Source organism: Bos indicus, chromosome 2 (genome assembly GCF_029378745.1).
Source record: "Bos indicus isolate NIAB-ARS_2022 breed Sahiwal x Tharparkar chromosome 2, NIAB-ARS_B.indTharparkar_mat_pri_1.0, whole genome shotgun sequence".
NCBI classification, from domain to species: domain Eukaryota; kingdom Metazoa; phylum Chordata; class Mammalia; order Artiodactyla; family Bovidae; genus Bos; species Bos indicus.
The window spans coordinates 3,589,446-3,611,284 of NC_091761.1; positions in this window are offsets into that span (position 1 = coordinate 3,589,446).

The window sequence follows — 21,839 nt, forward strand, 5'->3', positions numbered from 1 at the left end:
TTTCTTTAGATTCCAATTAAGTACTTGCAAGTATGAGCTTCATATGTATATAAACACAGCTGATGTCTCTATTCTGACTTGAAGGCTTTGTTTTCCATTTCAGTGTTGGTTGTTTGGTCAGGAAAAAATTACTATTGAAAATTGTGTTATGCACCTGTGTGCTTTTTGTGGGCTTAAATTCCCTGGGTGTTATCCTAGAGCCAGTTCAGGTCTTTTACACGTCTCCGTTTCTCCCTCCTTCAGTCTAAAACCACCGTGGACACTCAGAGCACTGGATGGCCAAGCTTTATATGTGCATATTCCAGAACAAGTGAGTTTTTAAATCAAGAGTGGGCTTCCCTGTGGAACCACTGGGAGGTATGAGAATTCAACTCTACAACTCTTGCAAACTTCCCAGTTCCCTGAGAAAGCCATACCTGGCCTGGAGGAGCTGTGTCTTCTATCTTTGGAGCTGAAAGCTCTCATATAGAATCTTTATTCTGACAAACTACTTGTGAAGGTAGTGAGTTCAAGGATAGATGCCAAGCTAGCCCCACACCTAGTCACCCAGCCCAAACCCTCTCAGTGTCTTTCAACTTAGCAAAATCATCGCAGTGTCTTTCAACCGAGGAACCCAAGTACCTCTTCTTGAACCTAAATTCAAGGAAAACATATTCCTCATAGAAAAGAGCTCATAGCAAACACAAACCATTCAATAGAACTCAGGAGTGTCAATCAAGAGGAGAGACTTGAGACAAGGGAAGACTCACCTAGTCATCTGGACTCATTGAGAAGATGATTTGGAACAACTGGCCCTTATTAATACCAAGGCTCCAGATCCTCTGGCAAAGGAAAGAAATATGCTTTTCAGTTCAGTCACTCAGTCGTGTCTGACTCTTTGCGACCCCATGGACTACAGCATGCCAGGCCTCCTTGTCCATCACCACCTCCCGGAGTTTACTCAAACTCATGCCATTAAGTCAATGATGTCATCTAACCATCTCATCTTCTGTCGTCCCCTTCTCCTCCTGCCTTCAATCTTTCCCAGCATCAGAGTCTTTTCAAATGAGTCAGGTCTTCACATCAGGTGGCCAAAGTATTGAAGTTTCAGCTTCAACATCAGTCCTTCCAATAAATATTCAGGACTGATTTCCTTTAGGATGGACTAGTTGGATCTCCTTGCAGTCCAAGGGACTCTCAAGAGTCTTCTCCAACACCACAGTTTAAAAGAATCAATTCTTCGGTGCTTAGCTTTGTTTGTAGTCCAACTCTCACATCTATGCTTGACTACTAGAAAAACCATAGCTTTGACTAGACGGACCTTTGTTGGCAGATTAATGTCTCTGCTTTTTAATATGCTGTCTAGTTTGGTCATAACTTTTCTTTCATTTAATTTCATGGCTGCAATCACCATCTGCAGTGATTTTGGAGATGAAAAAAATAAAGTCTGTCACTGTTTCTATTGTTTCCCCATCTATTTGCCATGAAGTGATGGGGCTAGATGTGATGATCTTAGTTTTCTGAATGTTGAGTTTTAAGCCAACTTTTCCACTCTCCTCTTTCACTTTCATCAAGAGACTCTTTAGTTCTTCTTCACTTTCTGCCATAAGGGTGGTGTCATCTGCATATCTGAGATTATTGATATTTCTCCTGGCAATCTTGATCCCAGCTTGTGCTTCCTCCAGCCCAGTGTTTCTCATGATGTACTCTGCATAGAAGTTAAATAAGCAGGGTGACAATATACAGCCTTGACATACTCCTTTTCCTATTTGGAATCAGTCTGTTGTTCCATGTCCAGTTCTAACTGTTGCTTCCTGACCTGCATACAGATTTCTCAAGATGCAGGTCAAGTGGTCTGGTATTCCCATCTCTTTCAGAATTTTCCACTGTTTGTTGTGATCCACACAGTCAAAGGCTTTGGCATAGTCAATAAAGCAGAAGTAGAGGTTTTTCTGGAACTCTCTTGCATTTTCAATGATCCAGTGGAAGTTGGCAATTTGATCTCTGGTTCCTTTGCCTTTTCTAAATCCAGTTTGAACATCTGGAAGTTCATGGTTCATGTACTGTTGAAGCCTGGCTTGGAGAATTTTGAGCATTACTTTGCTAGCGTGTGACATGAGTGTAATTGTGCTGTAGGTTGAGCATTCTTTGACATTGCCTTTCTTTGGGATTGGGATGAAAATTTACCTTTCCCAGTCCCTTTGTGATCACCAAAGTTGCCAATTGAAAGAAAAATGCACAACCTGAGAATTGTGAGTTAAATTTTTTTCAGGATCTTCCTGAGAAAGATAGCCTAGAAGAGAGCCTCTCAGATAGCTCTGAGAAACTGCTCCAAAGTAGTAGGTTGGAGACTAATTTAGATGTAATTTTTGTTATGGAGTACATGCAGTCACACTTACATCTTGGTAAAAGATTACTGCTAGTCACAAAGAACAAATATATTGATTTTAATGATTATAGTGCTTTCCTGTGTATGGGAAGATGCAAGAAGTATAATTCATTAAAATTCTTCCTGAAATGCATGCAACCCTCGAAGGACCTGTTTATCCGAAGCACAGGGCATCCTGTTAGTCTCCAATTTCTTCTGTCTGAAGCATAGAATAATTCATCCTATTTCCTTCATCTCTTTGTCTGAAGCACAAAGTACACTGTTGGTCAGAGGCTGCATGGGTTATAGTTCATGGGGGTTGCAGAGTCAGATAAAACTGAGCAACTGAGCACTCACACAGTGGGTTAATCTTTGTGGAGTTGGATAGTGAGCAAAATGTTCTTTGTTCTTCTTTTGTTTGCATGCTGTTATATTGCTTCACATTATCTGTTTATAAAAATTTCCAGAATAAGCATCCTTTTGTCTATATGTTTATGTGCATGTAAAGGCTTTTTTTAAGACTTAAGTCCTAGAAGTGAAATTTCCTCATCAAAGTATATATGCATTTTACATTTAAACACACTGGCAGTAAACTGCCAGGAAACTTCACTCCCAGGAAACTTCACCAACCTGCTTTTTCACCTATTTCATACAAAAAGTCTTGGTTCTACACATTCTTGTCATCAGCAGGTATTATTAGTCTTTTCAGTTTTTACAAACCTGAGAAACAAAGCAAAATACAGTACAAAACCCTTTAAGTTGAACATCTTTTCATATGTTGTTCTTAATATGTGAATTTCCTGTTAATAATCTTTGTCCATTTTTCTTTTCACTTATTTGGATTTTCATATTGATTTTTAGAAGCTCTTCATATATTTATGAATAGTAATCCCTATAACTTGAAAAATATTGCTTTCCAGAAGTTTTAATTTGTCATTTAATTTATTCATGACTTTTCTCTCTTCTAGAAGTTATTCTTAGCTTTTGTTAAATTCTCTGTATATGTTTTAGAAAAGGTATCTAGGTTATATGTGCTTCCCCAATTTTTTTATACATTTTCTTAAATTTTTTCTTAAAGATTATATCTTTAAAAAAAAAAAGAGCTCTTAAATGCAGCTACTTTATTTTATGGCATGAGCTATGTGTGTCATTTTGTTTTACCAAATGCATAGTCAATTATTCCAGAAGTGTTAAAATGATTCCGTGTTTCCCCCATTGATTTGAGATACTACTTTAATCACAGATACAAGTAAGAGTACTACAAATCCTGAATCTATTATAAAAACTTACCATTCTGTTCAGTTAATCTGTTGAGCCTTGTGCATGTAGCATGAGGTTTCAACAGTGAACCTTATGGTCTTCTCACTGCTGCAGTGGTAAAGAATCCACCTGCCAATGCAGGAGACAAGGTTTGATCTCTGGGTCTGGAAGACCCCCTGGAGTAGAAAATGGCACTTACTCCAGTATTCTTGCCTGGAAAATTCCACAGACAAACGTGCTTGGTGGGATACAGTCTACAGAGTCACAAAGAGTCAGACGTGACTGAGCGGCTGAGCACGTATGCGTGAACATTATAGTATTTATTAATCATCTATGTCAAATGTTCCCTGGTTATTCTTACATATTTTCTCTTCCATTTGAATGTCCATGAAAACTCCAGCAGAAATTTTGTTTTGTTCTACAAGTTGGTGGGAAGAAAGATAACATCATTAAATATTGAGTTTTCCATCTACACACATCAGTTCAGTTCAGTTCAGTTGCTCAGTCATGTCCGACTCTTTGCAACCCCATGGACTGCAGCACTCCAGCCCTCCCTGTCCATCACCAACTCCCAGAGTTTACTCAGACTCATGTCCATTGAGTTAGCGATGCCATCCAACCATCTCATCTTCTATTGTCCCCTCTCCTCCCACCTTCAATCTTTCCCAGCATCAAGGTCTTTTCCAATGAATCAGTTCTTCACATCAAGTGACCAAAATATTGGAGTTTCAGCTTCAACATCAGTCCTTCCAATGAATATTCATGACTGATTTCCTTTAGGATGGACTGATTGGATCTCCTTGCAGTCCAAAAGACTCTCAAGAATATCCTCCAATACCACAATTCAAAAGCATCAATTCTGTGTTCAGCTTTCTTTATAGTCCAGCTCTCACATATAGACACATAATGTCTGTTTATTACATCTCCCTTAATGACATAACGTTTTGTTTCATAATTTTGCAGTTTTCTTTCTATACATCTTGTATATGTCTTTTAAGGTTTATATCTAATGTTCTGTGTTTTGTGTTGCTAAATGCAGGGGATTTTTTTCATTTCAAATTTCATTTCTAATCCTAATTTTCTAATTTCAGTTTCATTTCTAATCAGTTACTGTTAACATGTATAAGAAAGCACTTCATTCTTATATATTTATTTATATTTTGCTGATTTATCAAAATTTTTAAATTTCTTTCTTTGGATATCCAGTATGTAGATATATGCAAATGTTGTCTCCTCTTTCCAATACTATAATTCATTAAAAATTTTTATTTGTTCTCTAGCCACTTTCAGTATAATGATAATAGTGGCATTCTTGTTCCATTCCTGTCCTTAATAACAATGCAGTAACATTATATGTAATACTTATTCTATGTTACTGATAAATGTTCTTTACTGAAATTTTTGCTCCTGTTCAAGCCTATTGAATTATGTTTTTAAAATCAGAAATGATAACTCAATTGGAGCCAACATTTAGGCAAATATAGAGATGGTCAAATGATTTGTTTTTCTAATAGTGGTTAATATGGTGAACTATCTAGAAATTACCCCTGATATAGAACTGTTCATTCATAATTAGGATGCTAATACTTGGCTTTAATTTATCACTTATTATGTACCAGGGACCACTATAAATACCATACATGTATCATCTTATTTCCCAGTTATGACATATTATATTTTTAATGCAGTGCTGGGTCTAGTTTGTTAACACATTATTGAGGACTTTTGCCTCTATGCTCTTAAGCAGTTGGATATTTTGTTGAGGTTGATTTTTTGTTTTGGGGGGAGGGTTTGGTTTGTTTTTTTTGTTTTAATCACTTCTTATCTGGGGAGATTTCCAGCCTCATAGAATGGTGAATCTTTTTAATCATTTTCTATGCTCTGTGCTCTGGGATTTTAAATTAATATACAGTGTGTCTTTTTAGTTACAAACCAGAATTAAGATAGGCAGGAGCAACATCAAAAACATCAGATATGTGGATGATACCACTCTAATGGCAGAAAGCAAAGAGGAACTAAAGAGCCTCTTGATGAGGATAAAGGAGAAGAGTGAAAGAGCCAGCTTAAGACTAAATACTGAAAAAAATAAGATCATGGCATCTAGCCTCATTACTTCATGGTAAATGGAAGGGGAAAAGGTGGAAGTAGTGGCAGATTTCCTCTTCTTGGGCTCCAAAATCACTGTGGACAGTGACTGCAGCCATGAAATCAGAAATAGTCTTTTAAAATTAAAAACTTTCTTGCCAGGAAAGTGATGACAAACCTAGACAGTGTATTGAAAAGCAGAGACATCACTCTGCCGACAAAGGTCCATATAGTCAAGGCTAAGGTTTTTCCAGTAGTCATGTATGAATATGAGAGTTGGACTATAAAGAAAGCTAAGCACCAAAGAATTGATGCTTTTTAACTGTGGTATTGGAGAAGACTCTTGAGAGTCCCTTGGACAGCAAGGAGATCAAATCAGTCAATCTTAAGGAATATCAACCCTGAATATTCATTGGAAGGACTGATGCTGAAGCTGAAGCTCCAAGATTTTGGTCATCTGATGTGAACAGACAACTCATTGGAGTTTTATAGTTTTATAGTTTATAAAACTCTAAGAGTTTTATAGTTTCTGGTCTTATGTTTAGATCTTTAATCCATTTTGAGTTTATTTTTGTGCATGGTGTTAGAAAGTGTTCTAGTTTCATTCTTTTACAAGTGGTTGACCAGTTTTCCCAGCACCACTTGTTAAAGAGATTGTCTTTTCTCCACTGTATATCCTTGCCTCCTTTGTCAAAGATAAGATGTCCATAGGTGCGTGGGCATATCTCTGGGCTTTCTATTCTGTTCCATTGATCTATATTTCTGTCTTTGTACCAGTACCATACTGTCTTGATGACTGTGGCTTTGTAGTACAGCCTGAAGTCAGGCAGGTTGATTCCTCCAGTTCCATTCTTCTTTCTCAAGATTGCTTCACCTATTCAAGGTTTTTTGTATTTCCATACAAATTGTGAAATTATTTGTTCTAGCTCTGTGAAAAATACCATTGGTAGCTTGATAGGGATTACATTGAATCTATAGATTGCTTTGGGTAGTATACCCATTTTCACTATATTGATTCTTCCGATCCATGAACATGGTATATTTCTCCATCTGTTAGTGTACTCTTTGATTTCTTTCACCAGTGTTTTATAGTTTTCTATATACAGGTATGTAGTTTCTTGATTGCTTCTGTAGTTGTTCTCTTAGCAGTTGTGGCAGCCGCAGCCTGGCTGACTGTCCCTATACCGGCTCTACCCTAGAGACAGCAGGGAGAGATACTTAGGCTTAGGAATTTGAATTCTTTTTGTCTGATGTTAACATTGTTACACTATCTTTACTTTTGTTAGTATTTCCCCACTTTAACTTCCCTAATTTTTTTATTTACAACTTTTCTTTTGTCGTTCCACTTTAGGTATCTTTCTCACGAACTTCAATTTCTATTCACAAGAAATGCTCAAATGCAACCGTTTTGACAGTCTTATCTTTTGATAGGGAATTTACCTTATTCCCATTAATAATGGTAGTCCATATGTTTAGATTTATTCTTGCCATCTTATGCTTTTTTTAACAAATTTTTCTTATTTATTTTTTCTTTCTCACCTTTGTTGGGAAAATCTCATTTTCTTTATCAATTTTTTTCTTTTTCTTCAGAATTTATTTGCCATTTTCCTGTGGTCACACAAATTTTTAACAGTATTCTAAAGAAAATCAACTTATTTTAAATTCTATATGTGAAACTATTTGACAGAGTTTTTTATACTCAACTCAAGTTTTAATAGTTTCTTTATTTACCATTTTTTTATTAATTGTTAGGTCTTTTCCTAAGACACTGAAACTATTGTTTTCTTTATTCTCCTCACAATGCTTATGATATCAAAAGTGTGGGTTTTCACACCAAGAAATTCTACATTTCTCAGCAGACACCAATTAGATATCCCTCAAATTAACTCCATTCTGATACTGCCATGCTAGGTCGTATCAGTCAGATCCGACTCTACACGACCCTATGGGGTGTAGTCTGCCAGGCTCCCCAGTCCTTTTGATTCTCCAGGCAGGAATACTGGAGTGGGTTGCCATTCCCTTTTCCAGGGGATCTTCCCAACCCAGGGATCAAACCCACATCTCTTAAGTCTCCTGCATTAGCAGGTGAGTTCTTTATCACTAGTGCTACCCAGGAAGCCCAATTCTCATGCTTTCCTCAATCATTCACTGTAATGCTTTTCTCTCCTGCTTCTTGTGTCTATTATGTTTGAAATTAGCATATTTCTAATAGTTCTTCCACTGTCACTGTATAATTGTAAGATTTAGGTCATACCTGAATGGTCTAGTGGTTTTCACTACTTTCTTCAGTTTAAGGATGAATTTGGCAATAAGGAGTTCATGATCTGAACAGTGGAAGTGAGAAATAGATTCAAGGGATTAGATCTGATAGACAGAGTGACTGAAGAACTATGGAGGGAGGTTCGTGACACTGTACACGAAAAAGTAATGCAAAAAGGCAAATAGCTGTCTGAGGAGGCCTTACAAATAGCTGTGAAAAGAAGATAAGTGAAAGGCAAAGAAGAAAAGGAAAGATACACCCATTTGAATGCAGAGGTCCAAAGAATAGCAAGGAGAGATAAGAAAGCCTTCCTTGGTGATCAGTGCAAAGAAATAGAAGAAAACAAAAGAATAGGAAAGACTAAAGATCTCTTCAAGAAAATTAGATATACCAAGGGAAATTTTCATGCAAAGATGGGCACAATAAAGGACAGAAATGGTATGGACCTAACAGAAGCAGATGATATTAAGAAGAGGTAGTAAGAATACACAGAAGAACTATATAAAAAAGATCTTCATGACGAAGATAACCACAATGGTGTGATCACTCAACTAGAGCCAGACATCCTGGAATGCAAAGTCAAGTGGGTCTTAGGAAGCATCACTACCAACAAAGCTAGTGGAGGTGATGGAATTCCAGTTGAGCTATTTCAAATACTAAAAGATGGTGTGAAAGTGCTGCACTCAATATGCAAATTTGGAAAACTCAACAGTGGCCACAGGACCGGAAAAGATCAGTTTTCATTCCAATCCCAAAGAATGGCAATGCCAAAGAATGCTCAAACTACTGCACAATTGCACTCATCTTACACGCTAACAAAGTAATGTTGAAAATTCTCCAAGCCACGCTTCAACAGTAAATGAACAATGAACTTCCAGATGTTCAAGCTGGTTTTTGAAAAGACAGAGGAACCAGAGATTGAATTGCCACATCCATTGGATCATCATAAAAGCAAGAGAGTTCCAGAAAAACCTCTACTTCTGCTTTATTGACTATGCCAAAGCCTTTGACTGTGTGGATCACAACAAACTGTGGAAAATTCTGAAAGAGATGGGGATAGCAGACCACCTGACCTCCCTCTTGAGAAATCTGTATGCAGGTCAGGAAGTAATGGTTAGAACTGGAAACGGAACAACAGACTGGTTCAAAATTGGGAAAGGAGTATGTAAAGGCAATATGTTGTCACCCTGGTTATTTAACCTATATGCAGAGTACATCATGAGAAATGCTGGGCTGGATGACACACAAGCTGGAGTCAAGATTGCTGGGAGAAATATCAATAACCTTGGATATGGATATGACACCACCCTTATGGCAGAAAGCAAAAAAGAACTAAAGAGCCTCTTGATGAAAGTGAAAGAGGAGAGTGAAAAAGTTGGCTTAAAACCCAACATTCAGAAAACTAAGATCATGGCACCTGGTCCCATAACTTCATGGCAAATAGATGGGGAAGTAGTGGAGACAATGACAGACTTTATTTTGGGGGGCTCCAAAATCACTGCAGATGGTGACTGCAGCCATGAATTTAAAAGACACTCCTTGGAAGGAAAGTTATGACTAACCTAGACAGCATATTAAAAAGCAGAGGCATTACTTTGCCAACAAAGGTCCGTCTTGTCAAGGCTATGGTTTTTCCAGTGGTCATGTATGGATGTAAGAGTTGGACTATAACGAAAGTTGAGTGCAGACGAACTGATGCTTTTGAACTGTGGTGTTGGAGAAGACTCTTGAGAGTCCCTTGGACTGCAAGGAGATCCAACCAGTCCATCCTAAAGGAGATCAGTCCTGGGTGTTCATTGGAAGGACTATTGCTGAGGCTTAAACTCCAGTAGTTTGACCACCTCATGCCAAGAGCTGACTCATTTGAAAAGACCCTGATGCTGGGAAAGATTGAAGGTAGCAGAAGGGGATGACAGAGGATGAGATAGTTGGATGGCATTACTGACTCAATGGACATCAGTTTGAGTAAACTCTGGGAGTTGGTGACGGACAGGTAGGCCTGGCATGCTGCGGTTCATGTGGTTGCAAAGAGTCGGACACGACTGAGCAGCTGAACTAAACTGAACTGAACTGAGATATGTGAACAAGATTCACTCCTGCACCAGTTTCTAGACAATCTCAGCTGACACACATCTAGAGAAAAATGACCCCCTTTAGAATAATCTCTTCTATAAGCACCTCAGACCCGTTACCACAAGCCCTTTAAAACCAGACCCATTAGAGGTAACACAAGGCAGATCAAGGCAGCTTTCCTTATGGTTGATTGTGTAGGGAAATTTTCAATTTCCTAGTGGGTTATTAAGCTTTTTGCTTAAGCTGATAGCTAATCTCACCTACCTTGTTAATAAGGCTGCTTTCCTAGCTTCAAATCCTCTGACTTCTGGGGCCAGCCTCAGATATTTCATCTCAGAATCCCTCGATCCCTCCACCAAGCCAAGCATAATCTCCCCAGGCTTTTATTAGTCAGCTCAATGTCATACTTGTCCATGAAGTCTGCTGGGACCAACACAGCACACACTCACTTGCCTGAATTCCTGCGATATTCACATAATAAAAACACCTACCATATGTTCACTTGCTATAAATCTCTGCCATTAAAGGTTGGGCTCCTTGAAAGAAAGGACCTTGTCAGCCAGCACTAAGCATGGCCCCTGGTGAAGAGTAAGCTTCAGAGAATGTTATCTGGGGCTCTCGGTGCCCTGATGCTGAGCACACATGAGAGCTGTGCAGTCATGGGGAAGGTGGGGCTGATATCAAGGTTAGCTGCCAAAGTTGAGTCAATGCTGAAATCAAATCTGGGAGCTACAGTGCTCAGAAACAAGTGAGTCCAGCAGACAAAGGGCACAGCAGTCTGGGAAAATCCCTAAAAGTTCCCTCATCTCACCACCCCCTAAGTTCTCTAACATTCTTAGAGAACCCACAAAAAGTGCCTTTAAACCCCTTGCCGGCTTGTTCTGCCACTGCCAAAGCTCCTGTGCCTATTTGATTCACCCCCGTGTATTTAGTCATTACATGAGCAAACACTGTTGACATGACCCCCTATCGTAGTTCATACTGGCTTAACAGATGCATACAACTGGCCTGTTCTCTTGGTTCCTGCAACTCCATCCCCAAAGCTGGTCATATTCTCAAGGAAACACTACCACAGCACACTGCACTTCCTAATACCAAGTGCTAGTGGTGTTGGAGAAGACTCTTGAGAGTCCCTTGGACTGCAAGGACATCCAACCAGTCGATTCTGAAGGAGATCAGCCCTGGGATTTCTTTGGAAGGAATGATGCTAAAGCTGAAACTCCAGTACTTTGGCCACCTCATGCGAAAAGTTGACTCATTGGAAAAGACTCTGATGCTGGGAGGGACTGGGGGCAGGAGGAGAAGGGGACGACAGAGGATGAGATGGCTGGATGGCATCACTGACTCGATGGACGTGAGTCTCAGTGAACTCCGGGAGTTGATGATGGACAGGGAGGCCTGGCATGCTGTGATTCACGGGGTCGCAAAGAATTGGACACGACTGAGCTACTGATTGGATCTGATCTGATCTGATTCACATTGCTCATTTCCCTTCATTTTGTGAGCAATGCAAGACATTGAATACATCTTTTTCATCTTTGCACCTCAAGAGCCTGGCATGACAGTGCTAAGCCTGATGCTTAGGAAAGTGTCTGGCACATTTTGCTTTTTTCCTGAGGTTACTACTAACAGATTATTTTTAAAACCTTTTTTATTTTATATTGGAATATAACCAATTAACAGTGTTATGATAGTTTCAGGTGGACAAGAAAGGGACTCAGTTCAGTTCAGTCACTCAGTTGTGTCCAACTCATTGTGACCCCATGGAGTGCAGCATGCCAGGCTTCCCTGTCTATCACCAGCTCCTGCAGTTTACTCAAACTCATGTCCATTGAGTCAGTGGTGCCATCCAACCATTTCATCTCTGTCATCCCCTTCTCTTCCTGTTTTCAATCTTTCCCAGCATCAGAGTCTTTTCCAATGAGTCAATTCTTCACATCAGGTGGCCCAAGTATTGGACTTTCAGCTTCAACATCAGTCCTTCCAATGAATACCCAAGAGTGGTTTCCTTTAGGATGGATTGGTTGGATCGCCTTGCAGTCCAAGGGACTCTCAAGAGTCTTCTCCAACACCACAGTTCAAAAGCATCAATTCTTCAGCACTCAGCCTTCTATATAGTCCAACTCTCACATCCATACATGACTGCTGGAAAAACCAGAGCTTTGACTAGACTTTTTGGCAAAATAATGCCTCTGCTTTTTAATATGCTGTCTAGGTTGGTCATAACTTTTCTTCCAAGGAACAAGCGTCTTTTCATTTCATGGCTGCAGTCACCATCTGCAGTGATTTTGGAGCCCCCCAAAATAAAGTCTGTCATTGTTTCCACTGCTTCCACATCTATTTGCCATGAAGAGATGGGACCAGATTCCATGATCTTAGTTTTCTGAATGTTGGGTTTTAAGCCAACTTTTTCACTCTCCTCTTTCACTTCCATCAAGAGGCTCTTTAGTTCTGAGGTTATTGATATTTCTCCCAGCAATCTTGACTCCAGCTTGTGCTTCATCCAGCCCAGTGTTTCTCATGATGTACTCTGAATATAGATTAAATAAACAGGGTGACAATATATAGCCTTGGCGTACTCCTTTTCCTATACCTGGACCCAGCCTCCCAATGTTCAGGGCTCACCAACTTGCTCCTTTCAGGCCTTCTTGCCCAAACTGGCGATGAATTCATGGGGAGAACATCTGTCTAAAGACATCTAGGGGAACAGTCTCTGGGATAGAGCTAGCAAGGGAATGACAGGAGGAGCCAGAGACCAGAGAACATCAGATTCTGGTGTGCAAGCAGGATAGGACTGCCTGGAAGACAGGTGAGCATCAGCCAGTGTAGGAGGGACAATGGATTGGGAATAGGAGACTCAATGACATTCTTTGAAAAACAGTTTTGGTAGAAACTGAAGCCAAGCCCTGCCTGCAAAGGAATGAGCTGTGACTGGCTGGTGAAAAAGTAGAGCATGGGAATGAAATTTTCAAGAGCTGAGATAAAGGTAAGGAGAGAATTATGGTACCACCCTTAAGAGGAAACAGGATATGTAATGGAATGAAATGGCAACTCTACCCTCAATACTACCGGTGGACATTGACCTGGAATGCTGTCCTATACTGATGTGATTGCTGCATGTCATATGGAAGAGATGGGCTTCCCAAAAGGAGACAAGATCCATTGGGAGGATCCAGGAATAACTTTATTAGAAGTAAAAGCAGATTGCTTGAGTGAGGGCCAGTCAGCTGAATGGTGCCCAAAGAGATGTTTAGCTGACACAGTAATTTTTAAAATATGAATACATGTTAGGTAAAAATAAGAACAGTTTGTGGGGGAAGAGGTCGCACTACTATCTATTTTATCAAATTGTCTGCACACTTTATATACATATGTTATTTGCTTGACCGACCTTGAAGGCTGAGATGGTTGGATGGCATCACCACTTCAATGGACAAGAACTTGGGCAAACTCTGAGGTGATGAGGGATAGGGAGGTCTGGTGTGCTACAGTCCATGGGGTCACAAAGAGTCAGATACAACTTAGCAACTGAACAACAACAACTTTGAAGGCATCTGAACTTCTGGCACTTACTTTACAGTGTCCAGGGAAGTGAAATGGAAGTATTGATTAGGGCGGGGAGGAGCCAAGATGGCGGAGGAGTAGGATGGGGAGAACACTTTCTCCCCCACAAATTCATCAAAAGAGCATTTAAACGTCGAGTAAATTCCACAAAACAACTTCTGAATGCCAGCAGAGGACATCAGGCACCCAGAAAAGCAACCCAACTCTTCGAAAGGAGATTTTTAATTTTCGCTTTTTGGTATATGTTATCAATTTTGTACCTATAGTTTTTTTTTTATATAATTTCTGTGACTTTTTTTTTTTTTTCTTCTTCTCTGTTTCTTTCTCTTCTTCTTTTATATAACATTGTATATCTGAAATTCCAAACTTTACTCTAGATTTTTAATTTATGCTTTTTGGTATTTGATATCGATTTTGTACCTGTATTTTCTTTATAATTTTTGTGACATTGTTCGTATTTGTTTGTTTTCTCTCTTTATTTTTCTTCTTTTTTTTTTTTTTTTAACATTGTATTTTTGAAATTCCAAACTCTACTCTAGATTTTTAATTTTTGCTTTCTGGTATTAGTTATCAATTTTATACTTGTACTTTCTTTATAATTTTCGCGACCTTGTTTGTTTTTGTTTGTTCGTTTTTTCTCTCTTTCTTTTCCTTCTTCTTTTCTTTAACATCGTATTTTTGAAATTCCAAACTCTACTCTAGATTTTTAATTTTCGCTTTCTGGTATTAGTTATCAATTTTGTACCTGTACTTTCTCTATAATTTTCGCGACCTTGTTTGTTTTTGTTTGTTCGTTCTTTCTCTCTTTCTTTTCCTTCTTCTTTTCTTTAACATCGTATTTTTGAAATTCCAAACTCTACTCTAGATTTTTAATTTTTGCTTTTATGTATTTGTTACCAATTTTGTACCTATAAGGACCCAATCTTCAGGACCCATTTTTCACTAGGGAGTGAGATTACTGGCTTGACTGCTCTCTCTCCCTTTGGACCCTCCTTTTTCTCCACCAGGTCGCCTGTGTCTCCTCCCTAACCCCTCTCTACTCTACCCAACTCTGTGAATTTCTGTGTGTTCCAGACGGTGGAGAACACTTAGGGAACTGATTACTGGCTGGATCTGTCTCCCTCCTTTTCATTCCCCCCTTTGATCCTTCTGGCCACCTCTGTTACCTTCCTCCTTCTTCTCTTCTCTGTATAACCCCATGAACATCTCTGAGTGGTCGAGTTGTGGAGTGCACATAAGGAAGTGACTACTGGCTAGCCCACTCTCTCCACTATTGATTCACCTCATCTCATTTGGGTCACCTCTAACTCCCTCCTCCCTCTTCTCTTCTCCATGTAACCCTGTGAACCTCTCTGAGTGACCCTCACTGTAGAGAAACTTATCATCTTTAATGTAGCTGTTTTATCAATGGTGCTGTATAGAAGGAGAAGTTTTGAAACTACTGTAAAAATAAGACCGATAATCAGAAGCAGGAGACTTAAGTCCAAACCCTGACTCCAGGGAACTCCTGACTCCAAGGCACATTCATTGACAGGAGCTCATCAAATGCCCCCATACCGACACTGAAACCAAGCACCACACAAGGGCCAATAAGTTCCAGGGCAAGACATACCAAGCAAATTCTCCAGCAACAAAGGAACACAGCCCTGAGCTTCAAGATACAGGCTGCCCAAAGTCACCCCAAAACTATAGACATCTCATAACTCATTACTGGACATTTCATTGCACTCCAGAGAGAAGAAATACAGCTCCACCCACCAGAACACCGACACAAGCTTCCCTAAGCAGGAAACCTTGACAAGCCACTTGTACAAACCCACACACAGTGAGGAAACGCCACAATAAAGAGAACTCCACAAACTGCCAGAATACAGAAAGGACACCCCAAACTCAGCAATTTAAACAAGATGAAGAGACAGAGGAATACTCAGCAGATAAAGGAACAGGATAAATGCCCACCAAACCAAACAAAAGAGGAAGAGATAGGGAATCTACCTGATAAAGAATTCCGAATAATGATAGTGAAATTGATCCAAAATCTTGAAACTAAAATGGAATCACAGATAAATAGCCTGGAGACAAGGATTGAGAAGATGCAAGAAAGGTTTAACAAGGACCTAGAAGAAATAAAAAAGAGTCAATATATAATGAATAATGCAATAAGTGAAATTAAAAACACTCTGGAGGCAACAAATAGTAGAATAACAGAGGCAGAAGACAGGATTAGTGAATTAGAAGATAGAATGGTAGAAATAAATGAATCAGAGAGGATAAAAGAAAAACGAATTAAAAGAAATGAGGACAATCTCAGAGACCTCCAGGACAATATTAAACGCTACAACATTCGAATCATAGGGGTTCCAGAAGAAGAAGACAAAAAGAAAGACCATGAGAAAATACTTGAAGAGATAATAGTGGAAAACTTCCCTAAAATGGGGAAGGAAATAATCACCCAAGTCCAAGAAACCCAGAGAGTACCAAACAGGATAAACCCAAGGAGAAACACCCCAAGACACATATTAATCAAATTAACAAAGATCAAACACAAAGAACAAATATTAAAAGCAGCAAGGGAAAAACAACAAATAACACACAAGGGAATTCCCATAAGGATAACAGCTGATCTTTCAATAGAAACTCTTCAAGCCAGGAGGGAATGGCAAGACATACTTAAAATGATGAAAGAAAATAACCTACAGCCCAGATTATTGTACCCAGCAAGGATCTCATTCAAGTATGAAGGAGAAATCAAAAGCTTTTCAGACAAGCAAAAGCTGAGAGAATTCTGCACCACCAAACCAGCTCTCCAACAAATACTAAAGGATATTCTCTAGACAGGAAACACAAAAACGGTGTATAAACTCGAACCCAAAACAATAAAGTAAATGGCAACGGGAACAAACTTATCAGTAATTACCTTAAATGTAAATGGGTTGAATGCCCCAACCAAAAGACAAAGACTGGCTGAATGGATACAAAAACAAGACCCCTACATATGTTGTCTACAAGAGACCCACCTCAAAACAGGGGACACATACAGACTGAAAGTGAAGGGCTGGAAAAAGATTTTCCATGCAAATAGGGACCAAAAGAAAGCAGGAGTAGCAATACTCATATCAGATAAAATAGACTTTAAAACAAAGGCTGTGAAAAGAGACAAAGAAGGTCACTACATAATGATCAAAGGATCAATCCAAGAAGAAGATATAACAATTATAAATATATATGCACCCAACACGGGAGCACCACAGTACGTAAGACAAATGCTAACAAGTATGAAAGGAGAAATTAACAATAACACAATAATAGTGGGAGACTTTAATACCCCACTTACACCTATGGATAGATCAACTAAACAGAAAATTAACAAGGAAACACAAACTTTAAACGATACAATAGACCAGTTAGACCTAATTGATATCTATAGGTCATTTCACCCCAAAACAATGAATTTCACCTTTTTCTCAAGCGCACATGGAACCTTCTCCAGGATAGATCACATCCTGGGCCATAAAGCTAGCCTTGGTAAATTCAAAAAAATAGAAATCATTCCAAGCATTTTTTCTGACCACAATGCAGTAAGATTAGATCTCAATTACAGGAGAAAAACTATTAAAAATTCCAACATATGGAGGCTGAACAACACGCTGCTGAATAACCAACAAATCACAGAAGAAATCAAAAAAGAAATCAAAATTTGCATAGAAACTAATGAAAATGAAAACACAACAACCCAAAACCTGTGGGACACGGTAAAAGCAGTCTTAAGGGGAAAGTTCATAGCAATACAGGCACACCTCAAGAAACAAGAAAAAAGTCAAATAAATAACCTAACTCTACACCTAAAGCAACTAGAAAAGGAAGAAATTAAGAACCCCAGGGTTAGTAGAAGGAAAGAAATCTTAAAAATTAGAGCAGAAATAAATGCAAAAGAAACAAAAGAGACCATAGCAAAAATCAACAAAACCAAAAGCTGGTTCTTTGAAAGGATAAATAAAATTGACAAACCATTAGCCAGACTCATCAAGAAACAAAGGGAGAAAAATCAAATCAACAAAATTAGAAACGAAAATGGAGAGATCACAACAGACAACACAGAAATACAAAGGATCATAAGAGACTACTATCAACAATTATATGCCAATAAAATGGACAACATGGAAGAAATGGACAAATTCTTAGAAAAGTACAACTTTCCAAAACTGGACCAGGAAGAAATAGAAAATCTTAACAGACCCATCACAAGCATGGAAATTGAAACTGTAATCAAAAATCTTCCAGCAAACAAAAGCCCCGGTCCAGACGGCTTCACAGCTGAATTCTACCAAAAATTTAGAGAAGAGCTAACACCTATCCTGCTCAAACTCTTCCAGAAAATTGCAGAGGAAGGTAAACTTCCAAACTCATTCTATGAGGCCACCATCACCCTAATACCAAAACCTGACAAAGATCCCACAAAAAAAGAAAACTACAGGCCAATATCACTGATGAACATAGATGCAAAAATCCTTAACAAAATTCTAGCAATCAGAATCCAACAACACATTAAAAAGATCATACACCATGATCAAGTGGGCTTTATCCCAGGGATGCAAGGATTCTTCAATATCCGCAAATCAATCAATGTAATACACCACATTAACAAATTGAAAAATAAAAACCATATGATTATCTCAATAGATGCAGAGAAAGCCTTTGACAAAATTCAACATCCATTTATGATAAAAACTCTCCAGAAAGCAGGAATAGAAGGAACATACCTCAACATAATAAAAGCTATATATGACAAACCCACAGCAAACATTATCCTCAATGGTGAAAAATTGAAAGCATTTCCTCTAAAGTCAGGAACAAGACAAGGGTGCCCACTTTCACCATTACTATTCAACATAGTTTTGGAAGTTTTGGCCACAGCAATCAGAGCAGAAAAAGAAATAAAAGGAATCCAAATTGGAAAAGAAGAAGTAAAACTCTCACTATTTGCAGATGACATGATCCTCTACATAGAAAACCCTAAAGAGTCCACCAGAAAATTACTAGAAATAATCAATGACTACAGTAAAGTTGCAGGATATAAAATCAACACACAGAAATCCCTTGCATTCCTATACACTAATAATGAGAAAACAGAAAGAGAAATTAAGGAAACAATTCCATTCACCATTGCAACGGAAAGAATAAAATACTTAGGAATATATCTACCTAAAGAAACTAAAGACCTATATATAGAAAACTATAAAACTCTGGTGAAAGAAATCAAAGAGGACACTAATAGATGGAGAAATATACCATGTTCATGGATTGGAAGAATCAATATAGTGAAAATGAGTATACTACCCAAAGCAATTTATAGATTCAACGCAATCCCTATCAAGCTACCAACAGTATTCTTCACAGAGCTAGAACAAATAATTTCACAATTTGTATGGAAATACAAAAAACCTCGAATAGCCAAAGCGATCTTGAGAAAGAAGAATGGAACTGGAGGAATCAACCTACCTGACTTCAGGCTCTACTACAAAGCCACAGTTATCAAGACAGTATGGTACTGGCACAAAGACAGAAATATTGATCAATGGAATAAAATAGAAAGCCCAGAGATAAATCCACGCACATATGGACACCTTATCTTCGACAAAGGAGGCAAGAATATACAATGGATTAAAGACAATCTCTTTAACAAGTGGTGCTGGGAAATCTGGTCAACCACTTGTAAAAGAATGAAACTGGACCACTTTCTAACACCATACACAAAAATAAACTCAAAATGGATTAAAGATCTAAACGTAAGACCAGAAACTATAAAACTCCTAGAGGAGAACATAGGCAAAACACTCTCCGACATACATCACAGCAGGATCCTCTATGACCCACCTCCCAGAATATTGGAAATAAAAGCAAAAATAAACAAATGGGACCTAATTAACCTTAAAAGCTTCTGCACATCAAAGGAAACTATTAGCAAGGTGAAAAGACAGCCTTCAGAATGGGAGAAAATAATAGCAAATGAAGCAACCGACAAACAACTAATCTCAAAAATATACAAGCAACTCCTACAGCTCAACTCCAGAAAAATAAACGACCCAATCAAAAAATGGGCCAAAGAACTAAATAGACATTTCTCCAAAAAAGACATACAGATGGCTAACAAACACATGAAAAGATGCTCAACATCACTCATTATCAGAGAAATGCAAATCAAAACCACTATGAGATACCATTTCACACCAGTCAGAATGGCTGCGATCCAAAAGTCTACAAATAATAAATGCTGGAGAGGATGTGGAGAAAAGGGAACCCTCTTACACTGTTGGTGGGAATGCAAACTAGTACAGCCACTATGGAGAACAGTGTGGAGATTCCTTAAAAAACTGGAAATAGAACTGCCTTATGATCCAGCAACCCCACTGCTGGGCATACACACTGAGAAAACCAGAAGGGAAAGAGACACGTGTACCCCAATGTTCATCGCAGCACTGTTTATAATAGCCAAGACATGGAAGCAACCTAGATGTCCATCAGCAGATGAATGGATAAGAAAGCTGTGGTACATATACACAATGGAGTATTACTCAGCCATTAAAAAGAATACATTTGAATCAGTTCTAATGAGGTGGATGAAACTGGAGCCTATTATACAGAGTGAAGTAAGCCAGAAGGAAAAACATAAATACAGTATACTAACGCATATATATGGAATTTAGAAAGATGGTAACAATAACCCGGTGTACGAGACAGCAAAAGAGACACTGATGTATAGAACGGTCTTATGGATTCTGTGGGAGAGGGAGAGGGTGGGAAGATTTGGGAGAATGGCAATGAAACATGTAAAGTATCATGTGGGAAACGAGTTGCCAGTCCAGGTTCGATGCATGATGCTGGATGCTTGGGGCTGGTGCACTGGGACGGCCCAGAGGGATGGTATGGGGAGGGAGGAGGGAGGAGGGTTCGGGATGGGGAACACATGTATACCTGTGGTGGATTCATTTTGATATTTGGCAAAACTAATACAATTATGTAAAGTTTAAAAATAAAATAAAATTGGAGGAAGTATTGATTAGGTGCCTGAAGGTATCCAATACCTGGGATCTTAGGCTAGGGGAGGAAGACAAAACATATGGAAGACATATTCATTCTCAGAGAAGAGGAAATGTTTGGGCCTGAGAAGAAGTAGAAGAGTCTTCTCCCTGGTCCTGTTCTGGGGAGCAGAGTTGGCAAAGTGACTGGTCTTTAAGCAGCATGCCTTCCAGCCATCCTTAGGGCATGGGAAGCTCTAAAGAAGGGGTTCCCAAGTTTGCCTGAAGGACAGAGATTACTTCCAGTATTACAACATTTGTGTCCATATGAAAAAAGGAAGCATCACTGGGGTTTATACGGTGCGGGGATTTTACATGCTTTTCAACTATAGCCTTTCTTTCCAGAAACTCAAACATGAGCAGCTGGCTACACAAGAACCACTGAAGGGGTTCAGTTGGAGGGCACACTCTACATCCTGACCGTGACCTTCTTTGCCCAACACCTCTGATTCTTTTCATATCCTAATTGGGAACACCCAGTAAACAATGACTGGTTAAAAAAACATTTTAAGGCTCTCTCAGTTATTGACGTTTAGAAGGTTGATGCAATCAGAAGTGATTAGCACTACTAAAGCTTCTAGGAGCCTTTCCACTCTCAGACTTCAGTGAATAGCAGAGCTATAGTCAGCCAGATCTCTGCCACTAAAAATATCTGGTCTGCCACCCAGCAAACTTGAGCCTAGAGTAGCATAAGTCAGGAGTTTCTGGGGAGTCTCAGGGTTAGAAGTTGTTCATTGTTGTTCAGTCTCTAAGCTGTGTCCAGCTATTTTCGACCCCATGGACTGCAGCTCACCAGGCTTCCCTGTCCTTCACTATCACCCAGAGTTTGCTCAAACTCATGTCCTTTGAGTCAATGATGCCATCCAACCATCTCATCCTCTGTCATCCCCTTTGCTCCCTGCCCTCAACCTTTCCCAGCAACAGAGTCTTTTCCAATAAGTCAGCTCTTTGCATCAGGTGGCCAAAGTATTAGAACTTCAGCTTCAGCATCAGTCCTTCAAATGAATATTCAGGACTGATTTCTTTTAGGATTGACTGGTTTGACCTCCTTGAAGTTCAAGGGACTCTCAAGAGTTTTCTCCAGTGCCATAGTTCGAAAGCATCATTCTTCAGTGCTAAGCCTTTTTTGGGCTTCCCTGGTGGCTCAGCAGTAAAGAATCTACCCACAGTGAGG